Source organism: Scyliorhinus torazame, chromosome 12 (assembly GCF_047496885.1).
Source record: "Scyliorhinus torazame isolate Kashiwa2021f chromosome 12, sScyTor2.1, whole genome shotgun sequence".
Taxonomy (NCBI): Eukaryota; Metazoa; Chordata; class Chondrichthyes; order Carcharhiniformes; family Scyliorhinidae; genus Scyliorhinus; species Scyliorhinus torazame.
In genome coordinates, this window is record NC_092718.1 from 228,290,764 (window position 1) to 228,311,257 (window position 20,494).

Below are 20,494 nucleotides of genomic sequence, written 5' to 3' on the forward strand. Positions count from 1 at the left end.
CCTGTGCAGCCTGCAGGCAGAAAACAGTCTGTTAGTGACCTGTACAGCCTACAATCAGGAAGCAGTCTGTTAGTGACCTGTGCAGCCTGAAATCAGGAAGCAGTCTGTTAGTGACCTGTGCATCCTGCAGGCAGGAAGCAGTCTGTAGTGACCTGTGCAGCCTGCAGGCAGGAAGCAGTCTGTTAGTGACCTGTGCAGCCTGCAATCAGGAAGCTGTCTCTTAGTGACCTGTGCATCCTGCAGGCAGGAAGCAGTCTGTTAGTGACCTGTGCAGCCTGCAGGCAGGAAGCAGTCTGTTAGTGACCTGTGCAGCCTGCAGGCTTGAAGCAGTCGGTTAGTGACCTGTGCAGCCTGCAGGCAGGAAGCAGTCTGTTAGTGACCTGTGCAGCCTGCAGGCAGGAAGCAGTCTGTTAGTGACCTGTGCAGCCTGCAGGCAGGAAGCAGTCTGTTAGTGACCTGTGCAGCCTGCAGGCAGGAAGCAGTCTGTTAGTGACCTGTGCAGCCTGCAATCGGGAAGCAGTCTATTAGTGACCTGTGCGTCCTGCAGGCAGAAATCAGTCTGTAGTGACCTGTGCAGCCTGCAGGCTTGAAGCAGTCTGTTAGTGACCTGTGCAGCCTGCAGGCAGGAAGCAGTCTGTTAGTGACCTGTGCAGCCTGCAATCAGGAAGCAGTCTGTTAGTGACCTGTGCAGCCTGCAATCAGGAAGCTGTCTGTTAGTGACCTGTGCAGCCTGCAGGCAGGAAGCAGTCTGTTAGTGACCTGTGCAGCCTGCAGGCAGGAAGCAGTCTGTTAGTGACCTGTGCAGCCTGCAGGCTTGAAGCAGTCTGTTAGTGACCTATGCAGCCTGCAGGCAGGAAGCAGTCTGTTAGTGACCTGTGCAGCCTGCAGTCAGGAAGCAGTCTGTTAGTAACCTGTGCAGCCTGCAGGCAGGAAGCAGTCTGTTAGTGACCTATGCAGCCTGCAGGCAGGAAGCAGTCTGTTAGTGACCTGTGCAGCCTGCAGTCAGGAAGCAGTCTGTTAGTAACCTGTGCAGCCTGCAGGCAGGAAGCAGTCTGTTAGTGACCTGTGCAGCCTGCAGGCAGGAAGCAGTCTGTCAGTGACCTGTGCAGCCTGCAGGCAGGAAGCAGTCTGTTAGTGACCTGTGTAGCCTGCAGGCAGGAAGCAGTCTGTTAGTGACCTGTGCATCCTGCAATCAGGAAGCAGTCTGTCAGTGACCTGTGCCGCCTGCAGGCAGGAAGCAGTCTGTTAGTGACCTGTGCAGCCTGCAATCAGGAAGCAGTCTGTTAGAGACCTGTGCAGCCTGCAATCAGGAAGCAGTCTGTCAGTGACCTGTGCCGCCTGCAGGCAGGAAGCAGTCTGTTAGTGACTTGTGCAGCCTGCAGGCAGGAAGCAGTCTGTTAGTGACCTGTGTAGCCTGCAGGCAGGAAGCAGTCTGTTAGTGACCTGTGCATCCTGCAATCAGGAAGCAGTCTGTCAGTGACCTGTGCCGCCTGCAGGCAGGAAGCAGTCTGTTAGTGACCTGTGCAGCCTGCAATCAGGAAGCAGTCTGTTAGAGACCTGTGCAGCCTGCAGGCAGGAAGCAGTCTGTCAGTGACCTGTGCAGCCTGCAGGCAGGAAGCAGTCTGTTAGTGACCTGTGCAGCCTGCAGGCAGGAAGCAGTCTGTTCGTGACCTGTGCATCCTGCAGGCAGGAAGCAGTCTGTTAGAGACCTGTGCAGCCGGCAATCGGGAAGCAGTCTGTCAGTGACCTGTGCAGCCTGCAATCAGGAAGAAGTCTGTTCGTGACCTGTGCATCCTGCAGTCAGGAAGCAGTCTGTTAGTGACCTGTGCAGCCGGCAATCGGGAAGCAGTCTGTTAGTGACCTGTGCAGCCTGCAGGCAGGAAGCAGTCTGTTAGTGACCTGTGCAGCTTGCAGGCAGGAAGCAGACTGTTAGTGACCTGTGCAGCCTGCAGGCAGGAAGCAGTCTGTTAGTGACCTGTGCAGCCTGCAGGCAGGAAGCAGTTGTTAGTGACCTGTGCATCCTGCAGGCAGGAAGCAGTCTGTTCGTGACCTGTGCATCCTGCAGGCAGGAAGCAGTCTGTTAGTGACCTGTGCAGCCTGCAATCAGGAAGCAGTCTGTTAGTAACCTGTGCATCCTGCAGGCAGGAACCAGTCTGTTAGTGTCCCGTGCAGCCTGCAGGCAGGAAGCAGTCTGTTAGTGACCTGTGCAGCCTGCAACCAGGAAACAGTCTGTTAGTGACCTGTGCAGCCTGCAATCGGGAAGCAATCTATTAGTGACCTGTGCAGCCGGCAGGCAGGAAACAGTCTGTTAGTGACCTGTGCATCCTGCAATCAGGAAGCAATCTGTCAGTGACCTGTGCAGCCTGCAGGCAGGAAGCAGTCTGTCAGTGACCTGTGCAGCCTGCAGGCAGGAATCAGTCTGTTAGTGACCTGTGCAGCCTGCAGGCAGGAAGCAGTCTGTTAGTGACCTGTGCAGCCTGCAGGCAGTAAGCAGTCTGTTGGTGACCTGTGCAGCCTACAATCAGGAAGCAGTTTGTTAGTGACCTGTGCATCCTGCAGGCATGAACCAGTCTGTTAGTGACCTGTGCATCATGCAATCGGGAAGCAGTCTGTTAGTGACCTGTCCCGCCTGCAGGCAGGAAGCAGTCTGTTAGTGACCTGTGCAGCCTGCAGGCAGGAAGCAGTCTGTTAGTGACCTGTGCAGCCTGCAATCAGGAAGCAGTTTGTTCGTGACCTGTGCATCCTGCAGGCATGAACCAGTCTGTTAGTGACCTGTGCATCATGCAATCGGGAAGCAGTCTGTTAGTGACCTGTGCAGCCTGCAGGCAGGAAGCAGTCTGTTAGTGACCTGTGCAGCCTGCAGGCAGGAAGCAGTCTGTTAGTGACCTGTGCAGCCTGCTGGCAGAAATGAGTATGTGAGTGACCTGTGCAGCCTGCAGGCAGGAAGCAGTCTGTTAGTGACCTGTGCAGCCTGCAATCAGGAAGCAGTCTGTTAGTGACCCGTGCAGCCTTCAGGCAGGAAGCAGTCTGTTCGTGACCTGTGCATCCTGCAGGCATGAAGCAGTCTGTTAGTGACCTGTGCAGCCTGCAGGCAGAAAGCAGTCTGTTAGTGACCTGTGCAGCCTGCAATCAGGAAGCAGTCTGTTAGTGACCTGTGCCGCCTGCAGGCAGGAAGCAGTCTGTTAGTGACCTGTGCAGCCTGCAGGCAGGAAGCAGTCTGTTAGTGACCTGTGCAGCCTGCAATCAGGAAGCAGTCTGTTAGTGACCTGTGCCGCCTGCAGGCAGGAAGCAGTCTGTTAGTGACCTGTGCCGCCTGCAGGCAGGAAGCAGTCTGTTAGTGACCTGTGCATCCTGCAGGCATGAACCAGTCTGTTAGTGACCTGTGCATCATGCAATCGGGAAGCAGTCTGTTAGTGACCTGTGCAGCCTGCAGGCAGGAAGCAGTCTGTTAGTGACCTGTGCAGCCTGCAATCAGGAAGCAGTCTGTTAGTGACCTGTGCAGCCTGCAGGCAGGAAGCAGTCTGTTAGTGACCTGTGCAGCCTGCAGGCAGGAAGCAGTCTGTTAGTGACCTGTGCAGCCTGCAGGCAGGAAGCAGTCTGTTAGTGACCTGTGCAGCCTGCAATCAGGAAGCAGTCTGTTAGTGACCTGTGCAGCCTGCAGGCAGGAAGCAGTCTGTTAGTGACCTGTGCAGCCTGCAATCAGGAAGCAGTCTGTTAGTGACCTGTGCAGCCTGCAGGCAGGAAGCAGTCTGTTAGTGACCTGTGCAGCCTGCAGGCAGGAAGCAGTCTGTTCGTGACCTGTGCAGCCTGCAGGCAGGAAGCGGCCTGTTAGTGACCTGTGCAGCCTGCAGGCAGGAAGCAGTCTGTTAGTGACCTGTGCAGCCTGCAATCAGGAAGCAGTCTGTTAGTGACCTGTGCAGCCTGCAATCAGGAAGCAGTCTGTTAGTGACCTGTACAGCCTGCAGGCAGGAAGCAGTCTGTTAGTGACCTGTGCAGCCTGCAGGCAGGAAGCAGTCTGTTAGTGACCTGTGCAGCCTGCAGGCAGGAAGCAGTCTGTTAGTGACCTGTGCAGCCTGCAGTCAGGAATCGGTCTGTTCGTGACCTGTGCATCCTGCAGGCATGAACCAGTCTGTTAGTGACCTGTGCAGCCTGCAATCAGGAAGCAGTTTGTTCGTGACCTGTGAATCCTGCAGGCATGAAGCAGTCTGTTAGTGACCTGTGCAGCCTGCAGGCAGGATGCAGTCTGTTAGTGACCTGTGCAGCCTGCAGGCAGGAAGCAGTCTGTTAGTGACCTGTGCAGCCTGCAGGCAGGATGCAGTCTGTTAGTGACCTGTGCAGCCTGCAGGCAGGAAGCAGTCTGTTAGTGACCTGTGCAGCCTGCAGTCGTGAAGCAGTCTGTTAGTGACCTGTGCAGCCTGCAGGCAGGAAGCAGTCTGTTAGTGACCTGTGCAGCCTGCAGGCAGGAAGCGGCCTGTTAGTGACCTGTGCAGCCTGCAGGCAGGAAGCAGTCTGTTCGTGACCTGTGCAGCCTGCAGGCTTGAAGCAGTCTGTTAGTGACCTGTGCAGCCTGCAATCAGGAAGCAGTCTGTTAGTGACCTGTGCAGCCTGCAGGCAGGAAGCAGTCTGTTCGTGACTTGTGCATCCTGCAGGCATGAAGCAGTCTGTTAGTGACCTGTGCAGCCTGCAGGCAGGAATCAGTCTGTTTGTGACCTGTGCATCCTGCAGGCAGGAAGCAGCCTGTTAGTGACCTGTACAGCCTGCAGGCATGAAGCAGTCTGTTCGTGACTTGTGCATCCTGCAGGCATGAAGCAGTCTGTTAGTGACCTGTGCAGTCTGCAGGCAGGAATCAGTCTGTTAGTGACCTGTGCATCCTGCAGGCAGGAATCAGTCTGTTTGTGACCTGTGCAGCCTGCAGGCAGGAATCAGTCTGTTTGTGACCTGTGCATCCTGCAGGCAGGAAGCAGTCTGTTCGTGACTTGTGCATCCTGCAGGCATGAAGCAGTCTGTTAGTGACCTGTGCAGCCTGCAGGCAGGAATCAGTCTGTTAGTGACCTGTGCATCCTGCTGGCAGGAATCAGTCTGTTTGTGACCTGTGCAGCCTGCAGGCAGGAATCAGTCTGTTTGTGACCTGTGCATCCTGCAGGCAGGAATCAGTCTGTTTGTGACCTGTGCATCCTGCAGGCAGGAAGCAGCCTGTTAGTGACCTGTGCAGCCTGCAATCAGGAAGCAGTCTGTTAGTGGCCTGTGCAGCCTGCAGGCAGGAAGCAGTCTGTTAGTGACCTGTGCAGCCTACAGGCAGGAATCAGTCTGTTTGTGACCTGTGCATCCTGCAGGCAGGAAGCTGTCTGTTCGTGACCTGTGCAACCTGCAGGCAGGAATCAGTCTGTTTGTGACCTGTGCATCCTGCAGGCAGGAAGCAGTCTGTTAGTGACCTGTGCAGCCTGCAGGCAGGAAGCAGTCTGTTAGTGGCCTGTGCAGCCTACAGGCAGGAATCAGTCTGTTTGTGACATGTGCATCCTGCAGGCAGGAAGCAGTCTGTTAGTGACCTGTGCAGCCTGCAGGCAAGAAGCAGTCTGTTAGTGACCTGTGCAGCCTGCAGGCAGCAAGCAGTCTGTTCGTGACCTGTGCAGCCTGCAGGCTTGAAGCAGTCTGTTAGTGACCTGTGCAGCCTGCAGGCAGGAAGCAGTCTGTTAGTGACCTGTGCAGCCTGCAGGCAGGAAGCAGTCTGTTTGTTTCCTGCCTGCAGGATGGACAGGTCACTGTCTGTTAGTGACCTGTGCAGCCTTCTCTGGGTCCTGCAATCAGCAGCTGTCACTTGTCATCACAAAATATCAAACGGTGTGCACAGCCATACATTTCTGCTAATCTTTACCCAACAGCCTGTCTTCTATGACTTTCAACTGCTACTTTAATTCAGTTTGTAAAATGGCTGCTTGATACCCAGCACTTTCAGATTCGATAGACTTCTTTAACATAATGTAAGAAGGTTGTTAAATGTGATCATGATGCCCCCGGAAGGTAGGGAGGTGGAGATAGTGATCGCAATGGATGCAGAAAAGGCTTTTGATTGGGTAGATTGGGAATATCTGTGGGAGGTAGTGGGACGGTTCGGCTTTGGGCGGGGCTTTATTGACTGGGTCAGGTTGCTGTATCTGGCCTCTGTGGCAAGCGTACGGACGAATAGGACGACATCGGACTATTTTAGACTGCACCAGGGGAAGAGACAGTGATGCCCCCTCGCCCCACTGTTGTTCGCGCTCGCTATAGAGCCGTTGGCAATTGCTCTGAGAGCCTCAAGGGGCTGGTCCGGGGTGGGGGGATGGAGCACATAGACTCGCTCGATGCAGACGACCTGCTTCTGTATGTATCGGACCCAATAGAGGGGATGGAAGAAATCATGAGAATTCCAGGGTAATTTGACCAGTTTTCGGGGTATAAGCAAAATATGGGGAAAAGTGAGATGTTTGCGGTCCAGGCGAGGGGACAGGAGAGGCGATTGGGGGAGCTGCCGTTTTGATTAGTAAGGGGAAGCTTTAGGTATCTAGGTATTCAAGTGGCGTGGGAATGGGACCGGCTGCATAAATTAAATCTGGCCCGACTAGTAGACCAAATGAAGGACGATTTTTGGAGGTGGAACGCGCTTCCGTTGTCACTGGCTGGGAGGGTGCAGACAGTGAAAATGACGGTCCTCCCGAGATTCCTGTTTGTGTTTCAAAGTCTCCCCATCTTTATTCCGCGGTCCTTTTTTAAATGGGTCACAAAGTGATCACTGGCTTTGTTTGGGCGGGCAAGATCCCGCGAGTAAGGAAGGTAATGCTTGAGCGGAGTCGGGGAGAGGGCGGGCTGGCGCTGCCAAATTTTAGTAACTATTACTGTTCAGCGAATATAGCCATGATCAGGACGTGAGTGTTGGGGGAGGGGTCGGCATGGGAGCGTATGCAGGCGGCTTCATGTAAGGGAACCAGTCTGGGGGCGTTGATAACTGCACCTCTGCCATTCCTGCCGGCACGGTACCCCACCAGCCCCGTGGTTGTGGCGGCCCTGAGAGTCTGGGGGCAATGGAGGAGACGTGGGAGCAGAGGGAGCATCGGTCTGGTCCCCAATCTGTAATAATCACCGGTTTGCCCCGAGAAGTATGGATGGGGGGTTCCGGATATGGCGGAGTGCAGGGATTGAGAGGATGGGGGATATGTTCATAGAGGGGAGCTTTCCGAGTATGAGGGCGCTGGAGGAGAAGTTTGGGTTGGTGAGGGGAAACAGATTCAGGTATCTGCAGGTGCGGGACTTCCTATGTAAACAGGTGTCAACCCTCCCGCTCCTACCGCTAAGGGATTCAGGACAGGGTAGTTTCCAGAGGGTGGGTAGGAGAAGGGATCGTCTCTGACATTTACAAGGATCTTATGGGGTCAGAGGAGACGCAGACCGAGGAGCTGAAGCACAAGTGGGAGGAGAGATAGAGGATGGTCTATGGGCGGACGCGTTGAGTAGAGTCAACGCGTCTGCAACATGTGCCAGGTTCAGCCTGATACAATTCAAGGTTGTTCATCGGGCTCACATGACAGTGGCCCGGATGAGCAGATCCTTTGGGGTGGAAGACAGGTGTGCAAAATGTGCAGGAGGACCAGCAAACCATGTCCACATGTTCTGGATATGCCCGAAGCTTGGGGGATTTTGGCAGGGGTTTGCGGACGACATGCCCACGGTGTTAAAAACAAGGGTGGCACTGAGTCCAGAGGTGGTGATTTTTGGGGTGTCGGAAGACCCGGGAATCCAGGAGGAGAAAGAGGCAGATGTTCTGGCCTTTGCTTCCCTGGCAGTCTAGAGACGGATACCATTAGCTTGGAGGGACTCAAGGCCCCCGAAGTCGGAGACCTGGCTATCGGACATGGCTAGCTTTCTCTGTTTGGAGAAAATCAAGTTCGCCTTGAGAGGGTCACTGTTAGGGTTCACCCGGCGGTGGCAGCCGTTCATCGACTTCTTCGCGGAAAATTAATCGTCAGCAGAGGGGGGTTGGTTAGCGAAGAGTAGGGGATTAATAAATGTGGGCCTGTAAGGGAGGGAGACGGCTTTTGCACTATGTTTATAGTTTTATGTACATTGTTTATTGTGTTGTTGTAATACCAAAAAAAAACCTCAATAAAATGTTTATTAAAAAAAAAGAACTCTTTAATACGTTGGAACTTTCCTAATCCCCAGATAGTATTATTTACTATGGGCATTGGGTCCAATCTCACATTTTCTTCAGGACAATGCTGAGTTCAGTCCCGAAAGGAAGGTTGCAGATAATGTTGCAGAGAGATAAAAGAACAAAAAGAACAAAGAAAAGTACAGCACAGGAACAGGCCCTTCGGCCCTCCAAGCCTGCGCCAACCATACTGCCCGACTAAACTACAATCTTCTACACTTCCTGGGTCCGTATCCCTCTATTCCCATCCTATTCATGTATTTGTCAAGGTGCCCCTTAAAACGTCACTCGAGGGGCTGTTTAGCACAGGGCTAAATCGCTGGCTTTGAAAGCAGACCCAGGCAGGCCAGCAGCACGGTTCAATTCCCGTAACAGCCTCCCCGAACAGGCGCCGGAATGTGGTGACTAGGGGCTTTTCACAGTAACTTCATTTGAAGCCTACTTGTGACAAGCGATTTTCATTTCATTTCATTTCACTATTGTCCCTGCTTCCACCACCTCCTCCGGTAGCGAGTTCCAGGCACCCACTACCCTCTGCGTAAAAAACTTGCCTCGTACATCTACTCTAAACCTTGCCCCTCTCACCTTAAACCTATGCCCCCTAGTAATTGACCCCTCTACCCTGGGGAAAAGCCTCTGACTATCCACTCTGTCTATGCCCCTCATATAATTTTGTAGACCTCTATCAGGTCACCCCTCAACCTCTGTCGTTCCAGTGAGAACAAACCGAGTTTATTCAACTGCTACTCATAGCAGCACGGTAGCATGGTGGTTAGCACAATTGCTTCACAGCTCCAGGGTCCCAGGTTCGATTCCCGGCTTGGGTCACTGTCTGTGCGGAGTCTGCACGTTCTCCCCGTGTGTGCGTGGGTTTCCTCCGGGTGCTCCGGTTTCCTCCCACAGTCCAAAGATGTGCAGGTTAGGTGGATTGGTCATGCTAAATTGCCCTTAGTGTCCAAAAATTGCCCTTAGTGTTGGGTGGGGTTATTGGGTTATGGGGATAGGGTGGAGGTGTGGGCTTGGGTAGGGTGCTCTTTCAAAGAGCCGGTGCAGACTCGATGGGCCGAATGGCCTCCTTCTGCACTGTAAATTCTATGTATAGCTAATGACCTCCATACCAGGAACATTCTGGTAAATCTCTTCTGCACCCTCTCTAAAGCCTCCACATCCTTCTGGTAATTGAACACTATACTCTCAAGTGTGGCCGAACCAAGGTTCTATACAGATTTGCTGCCTTAGGTGTAAAATATAATTCGAACCTGTTGTAGGGCATGTGGGAGGGGTTGTCCTTGACCCTTAGCAATAGTAAAACCATTCAAATTGCCAGGTGTACTTGCAGTTCCTTCCCTCCTTTATCAGATGACCCAGCCCTTCACAACCCCTTATAACAATCTATAAAATATGTATGTGTAATATGCTGAAAATTGTGCATTTGTTAAGTTTTAATATGATAAAAAGGGGTGCTGTGATGAAAGCGTCTGTTTAGAATTGAGCTGTTTAAAATATTTGGTGACTATTGCTGACTTGTCTTCGAACATTATTCCACTTTCCTGAAAACAAAGTTAAACCGAAGGATGAGTAGTGGGAGCATGGTATCAAGAATGGTCAGTATCTCATGGAACATAGCCAAGCTCTGTAAATTGGTCCACTGCGAGGAGGGAATAATTCTGTAGACTGACCATTATCTTTTGCACACACTTCTCACCAACTGCTTCCCAATGACAGCTGCAGGCTCCTTCACAAATGATCACCCTTTTCAATTTCTCCAGTTATAATACTTTCTAGCCTCACCTGAGGTGCCAATTCTGTCAGATAGAACTGCCTGAGGTGGTTTCTAGAACATTGCACTGAACTTAAAAGACCTGTGCACAGGCAAGGTAAAGTCAGGGGCTTGCATCTTGCCAAAACCCAAAACTGATTGACCATGTGTACACTTGCCAGATATACAGCAAATATCTTATTGAAGTTGACCTCAAAAATCTTCAAAGTCTGCAAATGAAGATTGTGATATTTTTACTGTTTAGAGAGATGCGTTCAATTTAAAGCTAACAGGAGAAAATGGGACCTGTGTTGCAAGAGAACGTTGGAACTACTGTTCGAGAATTGGAGGAGAAGGATATTGGAGCACAAGGAAAGCAATGATCGGAGTAAATTCTGCATCCCAAAGCCATGACTCCAGCTCTGAAATAATTCTTTTGAGGGAACAGGGAGTTAAAACCTTAGGCAACCGTCCTCCCATACTCTGAATTAGGATCTTGCACATATTTAGTGCATTTCAAGTTTGTGTATCAGTATTTCAAGGAACTAAAAAACATCAACAATCACCGTCCATTAGAAACATGCAAATGTATTGTCCCTCATTTCCCAGGAGAGTGATGTGTGCAGAGGGTTTAATTCTCCCTCAGTGTACCCGAACAGGCGCCGGAGTGTGGCGACTCGGGGTTTTCACAGTAACTTCATTGCAGTGTTAATGTAAGCCTACTTGTGACAATAATGATAAAGATCATGTGGGCCAACTGGAGATCAGACCCTATCTACATAGAGCACATCTGGAGCTGCTTGTTATGTGTTTGGGGGCTATTTGTACAGTTGCACACCTCAAATATCCAACTTGACACCCATTGTTCTCTGTGCTACCCAGTTGTAAGCTGCAGTTTTTATTTTGAAAGTTGCTGTTTAAAATAGTAGGAACATGGGACTGAGGAGCAGGAGTAAACCATTCAACCCTTTGAGCTTGCTATGCTATTTTATAAGATCATGGCTGACCTGATTGTGGTCTCAACTTCCCCCCCCTCACCCCATTAACCATTGACTCCATCTATCTAAAATGTATCTAACTCAGCCTTGAATATATTCAGTGACGCAGCCTCCACTGCTCTCTGGGGAAGAGAATTCCACAAACTAACCACCCTCTGAGAAAAAAATATTCTCATCTCTATCTTAAAAGGGAGAGCCCTTATTTTGAAACTGTCTCTCCTGGTTCAAGTCTCCTCCATAAGTGAAAATCTTCTAAACACCAATGGGTATAGGCCCAAGCTGCTCAACCTTTCTTCACAAGACAAGTCCTTCATTCCAGGAATGAAAATGCTGCACCTGCTTACTAATGTGTTGTGATTCATGTACTACTAATAATGCTAATAATCTTTATTAGTGTCACAAGTAGGCTTACATTAACACTGCAATGAAGTTACTATGAAAATCCCCCAGTCATCACATTCCGGCACCTGTTCGGGTACACTGAGGGAGAATTCAGAATGTCCAATTCACCTAACAAGCACGTCTTTTGGGACTTGTGGGAGGAAACCGGAGCACCCGGAGGAAACCCACGCAGACACGGGGAGAACGTGCAGACTCCGCACACTCAGTGACCCAAGTGGGAATCGAACCTGGGACCCTGGCGCTGTGAAACAACAGTGCTAACCCACTGCTCGACAACCCAGATCCCTCTATACTACCGAGTTCAACAATCTCTCTCCATTTAAACACAGTACTGCTTTTCTATTGTACCTGCCAAAATGACAAGCTCACATTTTCTCACCTTGTAATCTATCTGCCAATTTCTTGCCCACTTTTTTAACCTATCTTTACCCTTTTGCCAACTCCTTATGTTCTCTCCACAACTTACTTTCCTACCTACCTTAGTGTTATCAGAAGATTTAGCTACCATATACGTGGCTGTTATAGAATCCCTACAATACAGAAGGAGGCCATTTGACCCATCAAGACTTCACTGGCCTCTCGAAAGAGCATCCTACCTAGGCCCACTACCCTGCCCTATCCCCGTAACCCCAGCTAACCTGCACATCTTTGGACTGAGAGGGGAAACCGGAGCATCCAGAGGGAACCCATGCAGAATTGGGAGAATGCTCAAACTCCACTCAGATAGAAGTCCAACAGGTGATGTGTGCAGAGGGTTTAAGTCCAACAGGTTTGTTTCAAACACTAGCTTTCGGAGCACTGCTCCTACCTCCGGTGAATTCAGGTTTGTTTCAAACAAACCTGTTGGACTCTAACCTGGTGTTGTAAGACTTCTTACTGTGCTCACCCCAGTCCAAAGCTGGCATCTCCACATCATGGCTGTCATCCACACAGATAGTCACCCGAGGCTGGAATTGAACCTGGGCCTGTGGTGCTGTGAGGCAGCAGTGCTATCCACTGTGCCGCCGTGCCGCTATATTCATCCAAATCATTGAAGTAGATTGTGCGTATTTAAGACCCCATCACTGAGCCCTGTGGCACTCCACGGGGTCAGCTTACAAACCCGAAAAAGACCCATTTATCTCTCCAGTCAGCTTCTCTTAGCTAACCAATCTTTTATTGATGCTAATATATCCACTACACCATATGCTCTTTATTTTCTTTATTCATTGATGGGAAGTGGGCATCACTGGCTAGACCATCATTTATTTCTCATCCCTAATTGCCCTTAAGGTGGTAGTGTGCTGCCTATTTGAACCACCGCAGTCCCTGTGGTGTAGGTGTATCCACAGTGATGTTCGGGAGGGAATTCCAGGATTTTGACCGATATATTTCCAAAGTCAGTGTGTGAGTGACTAGGAGGTGAACTTTCAGGTGGTGGTGTTTCCCTGTGTCCACTGCTTTGTCCTTCTAGGTTGTGGGTTTGGAAGGCATTGCCCAAGGAGCCCTGGTGAGTTTCTGCAGTGCATCTCGTAGAATGGTACACACGGCTGCCCTTTAATGGTGGAGGGAATGAACGTGTGTGGAATCGGGCTGCTTTGTCCTTGATGACATCAAGTTTCTTCAGTGTTGTTGGAGCTGCATTAATCCAGGCAAGTGGGGAGTATTCCATCACACTCCCCACTTGTGCCTTGTAGATGGCGAACAGGCTTTGGGGGGGTTAGGAGGTGAGTTACTCACCACAGGATTCCCAGCCTATGACCTGCTCCTGTAATCACAGTATTTATATGGCTAGTCCAGTTCAGTTTCTGGTCAATGGTAATCCCCAGGATGTTGATAGTGGGGGATTCAGCGATGGTAATACCATGCGAAGGGGCTGCATTCAATGATATTCTCTAGTAACCTTTGATGTGGTACCATTTGAAATGCCTATTAGAAATCCAAGCGCACGACATCTACAGGTTCCCCTTTATCCACCTTGCTTTTACTTGCTCAAAGAACTTTTGGTTAAACACATTTCCCTTTCACAAAGCCATGTTGACTCTGCCTGATCCATTATGATTTTTTAAGTATCCTGCCATAACCTTAATAATGGATTCTAGCAATTTTCCTATGAGAGATCTTAGGCTAACTGCCCTTTTGGTTCCTGCTTTCTCTCTCCCTCCTTTCTTGAATAAAGCTGTTACGTTTGCTATTTTCCTATCTGCTCGGACTTTTCCAGAATTTCAGGAATTTTCAAAGATTATAACAAATACATCTACTATCTCTCCAACCACTTATTTTAAAACCGTAAACTGTAGAATCATAGAACCATAGAAACGTAGAAAATAGAAGCAGGATGTGGCCATTCGGCCCTTCGAGCCTGATCGACCATTCATTCTGATCATGGCTGGTCACCAAGTTCAATACCCTGATCCTGACATCCCACCATAACCCTTGGTCCCTTTAGCCCCAAGAGCTATATCTAAATTCCTTCTTGAAATTACACAACGTTTTAACCTCAACTACTTTCTGATCGTGAATTCCACAGATTCACCGCTCTGGCTGAAGAAAGTTCTCCGCACCTCAGTCCTGAAAGATTTACCCCTTATCCTCAAACTACGACCCCTAGTTCTGGACCCCCCCACCATCGGGAAAATTCTTTCTGAATCTACAAAATCATGTTAGAGTTTTGTAAGTTTCTATGAGATCCCCCTCTCTTCTGAACACCAATGAATATAATCCTAACCGACTTAGTATCTCCTCTTCTGACAATCCCGCCATCCCAGGAATCAGCCTGGTAAACCTTCACTGCAACTCCCTCCAGAGCAAGAACATCCTTCTTTGGATAAGACCACTGAAACGGGACACAATACTCCAGGTACACCCCAATTCCCTATATAATTGCAGGTCAACATCTCTATTCCTCTCACTATGATGGCCAACATACCATTTGCCTTCTTTACTGCCTGCTGTATTCAGCGACTGAATGCACAATTACACTAAGATCTCGCTAAGTGTCCACCTCTCTCAATTTGCACTCATTAAAATAATAATCTGCCTTTCTATTTTTGCTACTAAAGCAGATAACCTCACATTTATCCACATTATACTGCATCTGTCATGCATGTGCCCACTCACTCAGCCTGTCCAAATCCCACTGAAGCAGCTCTGCATCCTCCTCACAGCTCACCCTCTCACCCAAATTTGTTTCATCTGCAAATTTGGAGATAATACATTTAGTTCTGTTGTCGAAATCATTAATATATAATGTCAACAGTTGGGGTTCTCGCACAGATCCCTGCCTATCAATCAGAAAAAAAAACATTTATTCCAACTTTTTGCTTTCTGTCTGCTAACCAGCTTTTTATCCATCTCAAGACACTACCCGTAATCCCATGCGCTTTTTACATATTAATCTATGTGAGAACTTGTCGAAAGCCTTATGAAAGTCTAAATTATCCACATTCACCGGTTCTCTCTGGTCAACTCTACTAGTTACATCAGCAAAGAATTCTAGTAGATTTGTCAAGTATGATTTTCCTTTCGTAAATCCATGCCGACTTTGTCTGATTACACCACTGCTTTCCAACTGCTTTGCTATGAGATCCCCAGCGCCAGAGACCCAGGTTTGATTCCCGGCTTGGGTCAATGTCTGTGCGGAGTATGCATGTTCTCCCTGTGTCTGGGTGGGTTTTCTCCGGGTGCTCCGGTTTCCTCCCACAAGTCCTGAAAGACTTGCTGTTAGGTAATTTGGACATTCTGAATTCTCTCTCCGTTTACCCGAACAGGCGCTGGAATATGGCGACTAGGGGCTTTTCACAGTAACTTCATTACAGTATTAATGAAAGCCTACTTGTGACAATAAAGATTATTAATTAATTAACTCTAGCAACTCCCCTACTACGGACTGTAGGCTCACTGGTCTATAGTTCCCTGTTTTCTCTATACCTCCCTTTTGAATAGCGGGGTTACATTCGCTACCCTCTAATCTGTAGGAACCATTCTAGAGTCCAAAGAATTTTGGAAAATGACCACCAGTGGGTCTACTATTTCTAGGGCCCACTTCCTTAAGTACCCTGGGATGAAGACTATCAGGATGTGGAGGATCTTGGACTGGGGTGGGCACAGTAAGAAGTCTTACAACACCAGGTTAAAGTCCAACAGGTTTGTTTGGAATCATTAGCTTTCAGAGCCATGCAACCTGTTGCTGAAGATTATCAGGCCCTGGAGATTTGTCTGCCTTCAATCCCACTAATTTCCCCCAACCCATTTCTTTACTATTACTATTTTCCTACAGCTCCTCACTAAAACGTGTGTTTCTCAGAACATCCAGTACATTATTCATGTCTTCCTTTGTGAAGACAGAACCCAAGTCCAAATTTAATTCCTCAGCCATTTCTTTGTTCCCTGTTATGAATTCCTGCGTTTCTGACTGTAAGGGTCCTCTTTACATACCTATAGAAACGTTTCCAGTCAGTTTTTATGTTCCCCGCTAGCTTACTTTCAAATTGTATTTTCTCTTCTTAATTAATCCCTTGGTCTGCATTTGCTGAATTTTAAACTGTTCCCAATCCTCGGGTCTATTCCTTTTTCATGCTAATTTGTATGCTTCCTCTTTGAACCTAAGACTATCTCTAAAGGGACAGTGGTTAGCACTAATGCTTCACAGCACCAAGGTCCCAGGCTCGATTCCCGGCTTGGGTCACTGTCTGTGCGGAGTCTGCACGTTCTCCCCGTGTCTGCGTGGGTTTCCTCCGGGTGCTCCGGTTTCCTCCCAGAAGTCGCAAAAGATGTGCTTGTTAGGTGAATTGGACATTCTGAATTCTCCCTCTGTGTACCCGAACTGGCGTCGGAATGTGCCGCCTAGGGGATTTTCACCGTATCTTCATTGTAGCGTTAATGTAAGCCTACTTGTGACACTAATAAAGATTATTATTAAAAGATCTATCAGATTTTAAGAACTATCAAAAAACAACTGCAAAATAATAAAGTTTTGACCTGCTACTAATCTTTGTAAATTTGTACAATGTTTCTTTCAATTCTTTTCCTGAACAAGAATCCATTGACCTTTGCCTGACCCTGCTTCCACGACCTTCTGAGGCAGACAGTTCCAAAGTCGCACAACCCACTCAGAGAAATAATTCTCCACATTTGTGTCCTGCAAGGGTTTTAAAACCGTACTCTCTGATTCTGGACACCCCAAAATATGAGACATCCTTTCCCCATTCACATTATCAACACCGTTCAGGTGGTGTATCTGTGAAACTCTTTGCCGCAGAAGGCTGTGGAGGCCAAATTACTGAGTGTGTTTAAGACAGAGATGAATAGGTTTCCGATTAATAAGGGGATCGGGGTTATGGGGAGAAGGCAGGAGAATGGGGATGAGAAAAATATCAGCCATGATTGAATGGCGGAGTAGACTCGATGTGCCGAGTAGCAGAATTCTGCTCCTATGTCTTATCTCACCCTGATTCCAGCAAGCTTGCGATGAAAACACGAATGAAAGATTATACGTGATTTTCTTGCTTTATTGTGTTATTTTTGCCTGTGGCCATTAATTGCACCTCCGCCGCTCTCCAGGATCACTCTCACAGAATCATAGGATTTACAGTGCAGAAGGAGGCCATTTGGCCCATCGAGTCTGCACCGGCTCTTGGAAAGAGCACCCTACTTAAACCCACACCTCCACCTTATCCCAGTAACCCCACCTAACCTTTTTGGACACTAAGGGCAATTTAGCATGGCCAATCCATCTAACCTGCACATCTTTGGACTGTGGGAGGAAACCGGAGCACCCGGAGGAAACCCACGCAGACACGGGGAGAACGTGCAGACTCCGCACAGACAGTGACCCAAGCCGGGAATTGAACCCGGGACCCTGGAGCTGTGAAGCCAGTGTGCTGCCATACTTCGTTGAATTTAATAGGAACTGACATATCTAGAAAACCTGGGTCTGTGACCCTGGGAAGCTCAGGATGCAGCAGCAGCACCCTCCTGGCAATGGGTTTAGCTGCTTTGAATTAGTACACAGCAGAGTATATGCTAAAATCACTAGTGTAGATCCAGCTATAGTACTGCTCAGAAGGGAGTTCCAGGATTTTAACCCACACAGTGAGGGAACGATGATATAAGTATCAAGTCAGGATGGTGTGCAGCTTGAAGGGAAACTTGAAGATGGTGGAAATCCCATGCATCTGCTGCCTTTATCCTTCGAGGTAGCATAGCTTGTGGGTTTGCTGGGTGTTGTGTTGAAGGAGCCTTGCTGAGTTAGTGCACATATATATATCTCATCATTATATATATATATATATAGAGTCAATTAGAGCACAGAAGGAGGCTTGCCGACCCATTGAGTCCAAGCTGGCCCTCTGAGAAATCAGGTTATTCTACTCCATTCCCGTAGCCATGCAGGTTTATTTCGAACAAGTACCCATCCAATTTCCTTTTGAGTTTTCACTGTTTCTAAATCCACCATCCTCATTGGCAACAAGTTCCAGATCATTACACTCGCTGCATTAAAATATTATTCCTCTCTCTTCCCTCCTCCGGGGCATTCCTTGTTCCAAAACCTTAAATCTGAGGGTCTCCAATGCTTGTAATATCAGTCAGTGGAATCAGATTTTCCTTCTGTACCTTATCCAAACCTGTAGATACATCTTGTACACTTCTATTGAATCTCCCCTCACTTTCCATTATCCACTGACCTTGTGTCAAAAATCTCTGTCATGGGAATGTCCCTTTAAGAAAGGTTTTTGTCTTTTATCTCACGACTTCAGTGATGTCATTGTGTGGGTGGAGCTGGGCTGTGGCACTGAGCTGTTTTTCGTTTCGCTTTCACATTTTGCTGTGAAAGAAGTGTTTTGTTCCTGTCTCGCTATTTTCATTTAAAATATTTGTTCCTGTTAAAAATCCATTGATTATAACTACCTGTTGTTTTGGCAACTTAAAAGATATAATTTGCTTTGCGGAAGGGTTTAAACTGCTGGTGAGACGGGGTCAGAATCTCAGGAAAAGCCAGTCTTATTCACGTGAGAATGCAGAGTGCTGGGCCACGCCCTTGAAAAGGGGTTTTTGGTTTATGGGATTTTGTGTTTTGAATTGGAACAGTTAAGGGGGAATTCATTAAGTGTTATACATAGATTATTGTAGTTATGAGGTGTCTTTATGTTTGTAATTGGTAAAAATTCTTGCTGTTTTGCCTATATATATATATGTGTATGTTAACTAAGTTCTTCGAATATAGCTTATTTTGATTAAAATGTCTAGGAAGACTGTTGAATCACACCAGAAGGGAAGGCTCTTGTGTTCATTCTAGCCAAATTCAACATAAAGGTTGTAGGTCAGGTGGACTTTATTATATACTTTGGGGTATCTAAGCCCTGGCCCATAACCATATTGCTGGGTCCACCATGTATTTGCCTGCTCACTCAACTTGTCTAAATCACCTTGAAGTCTCTTTACATCCTCCTCATCACTCACATTCCCACCAGGTTTTGTGCCATCAGCAAGCTTGGAAATATTACATTTGGTTTCCTCATCAAATCATTGATGTGTATTGTGAATATCTGGGGCCCCAGGTACTGATCCCTGCGGGACCCCACTAGTCACCACCCGCCACTTGGAAAAAGACCCATGTATTCCTGTCTGTTAAACAATTCTCAATCTATGTCTTCCTATTACCCCCAATCCCTTGTGCTTTAATTTGCACACCAACCTCTTGTGTGGGAGTTTGTCAAAACATTCTGCCACCGTCTTGCCTAATCATTTAACCTATCGGGCAGCACGGTAGCACTACAGTCTCACGGCGCCGAGGTCCCAGGTTCGATCCCGGCTCTGGGTCACTGTCCGTGTGGAGTTTGCACATTCTCCCCGTGTTTGCGTGGGTTTCACCCCCACAACCCAAAGATGTGCAGGGTAGGTGGATTGGCCGCGCTAAATTGCCCCTTGGAAAAAATGAATTGGGTACTCTAAATTTTAAAAAAAAGTTATTTAACCTATCTATAATTTGTTATTCATGTAGGCCCCGCCCTCGCAACCTTGCCCCTCGCCTGAGGTGTGGTGACCCGCCGGTTAAATCACCACCAGTCAGCCTCTGGTCACCTGGGTCTCAGGTGACTTGACTTTACTATCATCTATAATCACTGCACACTCCTTGTGTCGTCTTCACAGCTTATTTTTACAACTATTTTTATATTTATATTATCAACCAATTTGAATACATTGCACTCGGTCCCTTTATCAAATTCATGAATATAGATTGTAAATAGCTGAGTCCCCAGCACTGAATCTTATGCAATGCACTAATAACAGCCTGCCTACCTGAAAATGACCCATTTATCTCCACACACATTTTTCGTGGTACGGTTCCACCTCCTGTGACCAGTGACAGGCTGATAGGTAGCAAAAGGAGGAGAGGAAATACAATAATACCCACAGGAAATTCATGGCTCAGTTCCCATTTTTTTTCCCTTTGTGTTTAAAATTTGGATGAATTCTCCCCCATGCAACGGGAGTACCCTGATTTAGTCATGTCCTTTAGGCAATAATTCATATGAAAGTATGAGGCAGAAACCAGACTTGAAATGGGCTTGTTTAGCATCATGTACCTATAGGAAAATGCTAGGGAGCTGCATTTGAGTATTTTTACAGATGAATGTGTGCCTTTATATAGCACAGAAGCTCATCGAAATGTCTCCAAGCACTTCACACAGTGATATACAATTGGCAGATGGCGACTGAGCGCCTGCAGAGTGACCTTCATTAAAACCAGAGCTTTTAAAAAGGAGCGTCTGCAGGCCAGGGGTTCTGGAGTTTCTGATTATTTGTTCCTTTAGTAGGCTATTTCTGTTACTGTTCAGATAAACATTCTGTTCAATAAATGTGCAGTTTTTCTATCAATATTTGATACTGTTACTTCGAAATGCAGGAACCTTCCACCCGGAGAATTTATCTTGGCTCATTTTATTAGCACAGAACTCTGGTATTGGGATATTTTACTGATTGACATTTATTTCGATGACCTTTTGCCAGGAGAATGTGGGACTCAACTAGGCCTAAGAAACTTCAAAACCTCAGTTCTAACTTTGGCACTTTGACAGGATCGACTCAGAGCACATCTGTATGGCAAAGCTGAAAGCTAACAGCTGTTGAAGTTTGTTGGCAGAAAAGAACTGCTTTCGAGAATACTTA

General features: G+C 48.1%; 1 protein-coding gene across 10 annotated transcripts in view; it reads left to right on the forward strand.

The window, feature by feature from the left end:
- Positions 1 to 20,494, forward strand: part of ncor1 (nuclear receptor corepressor 1) — a 458,529-nt gene that overhangs the window by 159,251 nt on the left and 278,784 nt on the right. The window lies entirely within an intron of this gene.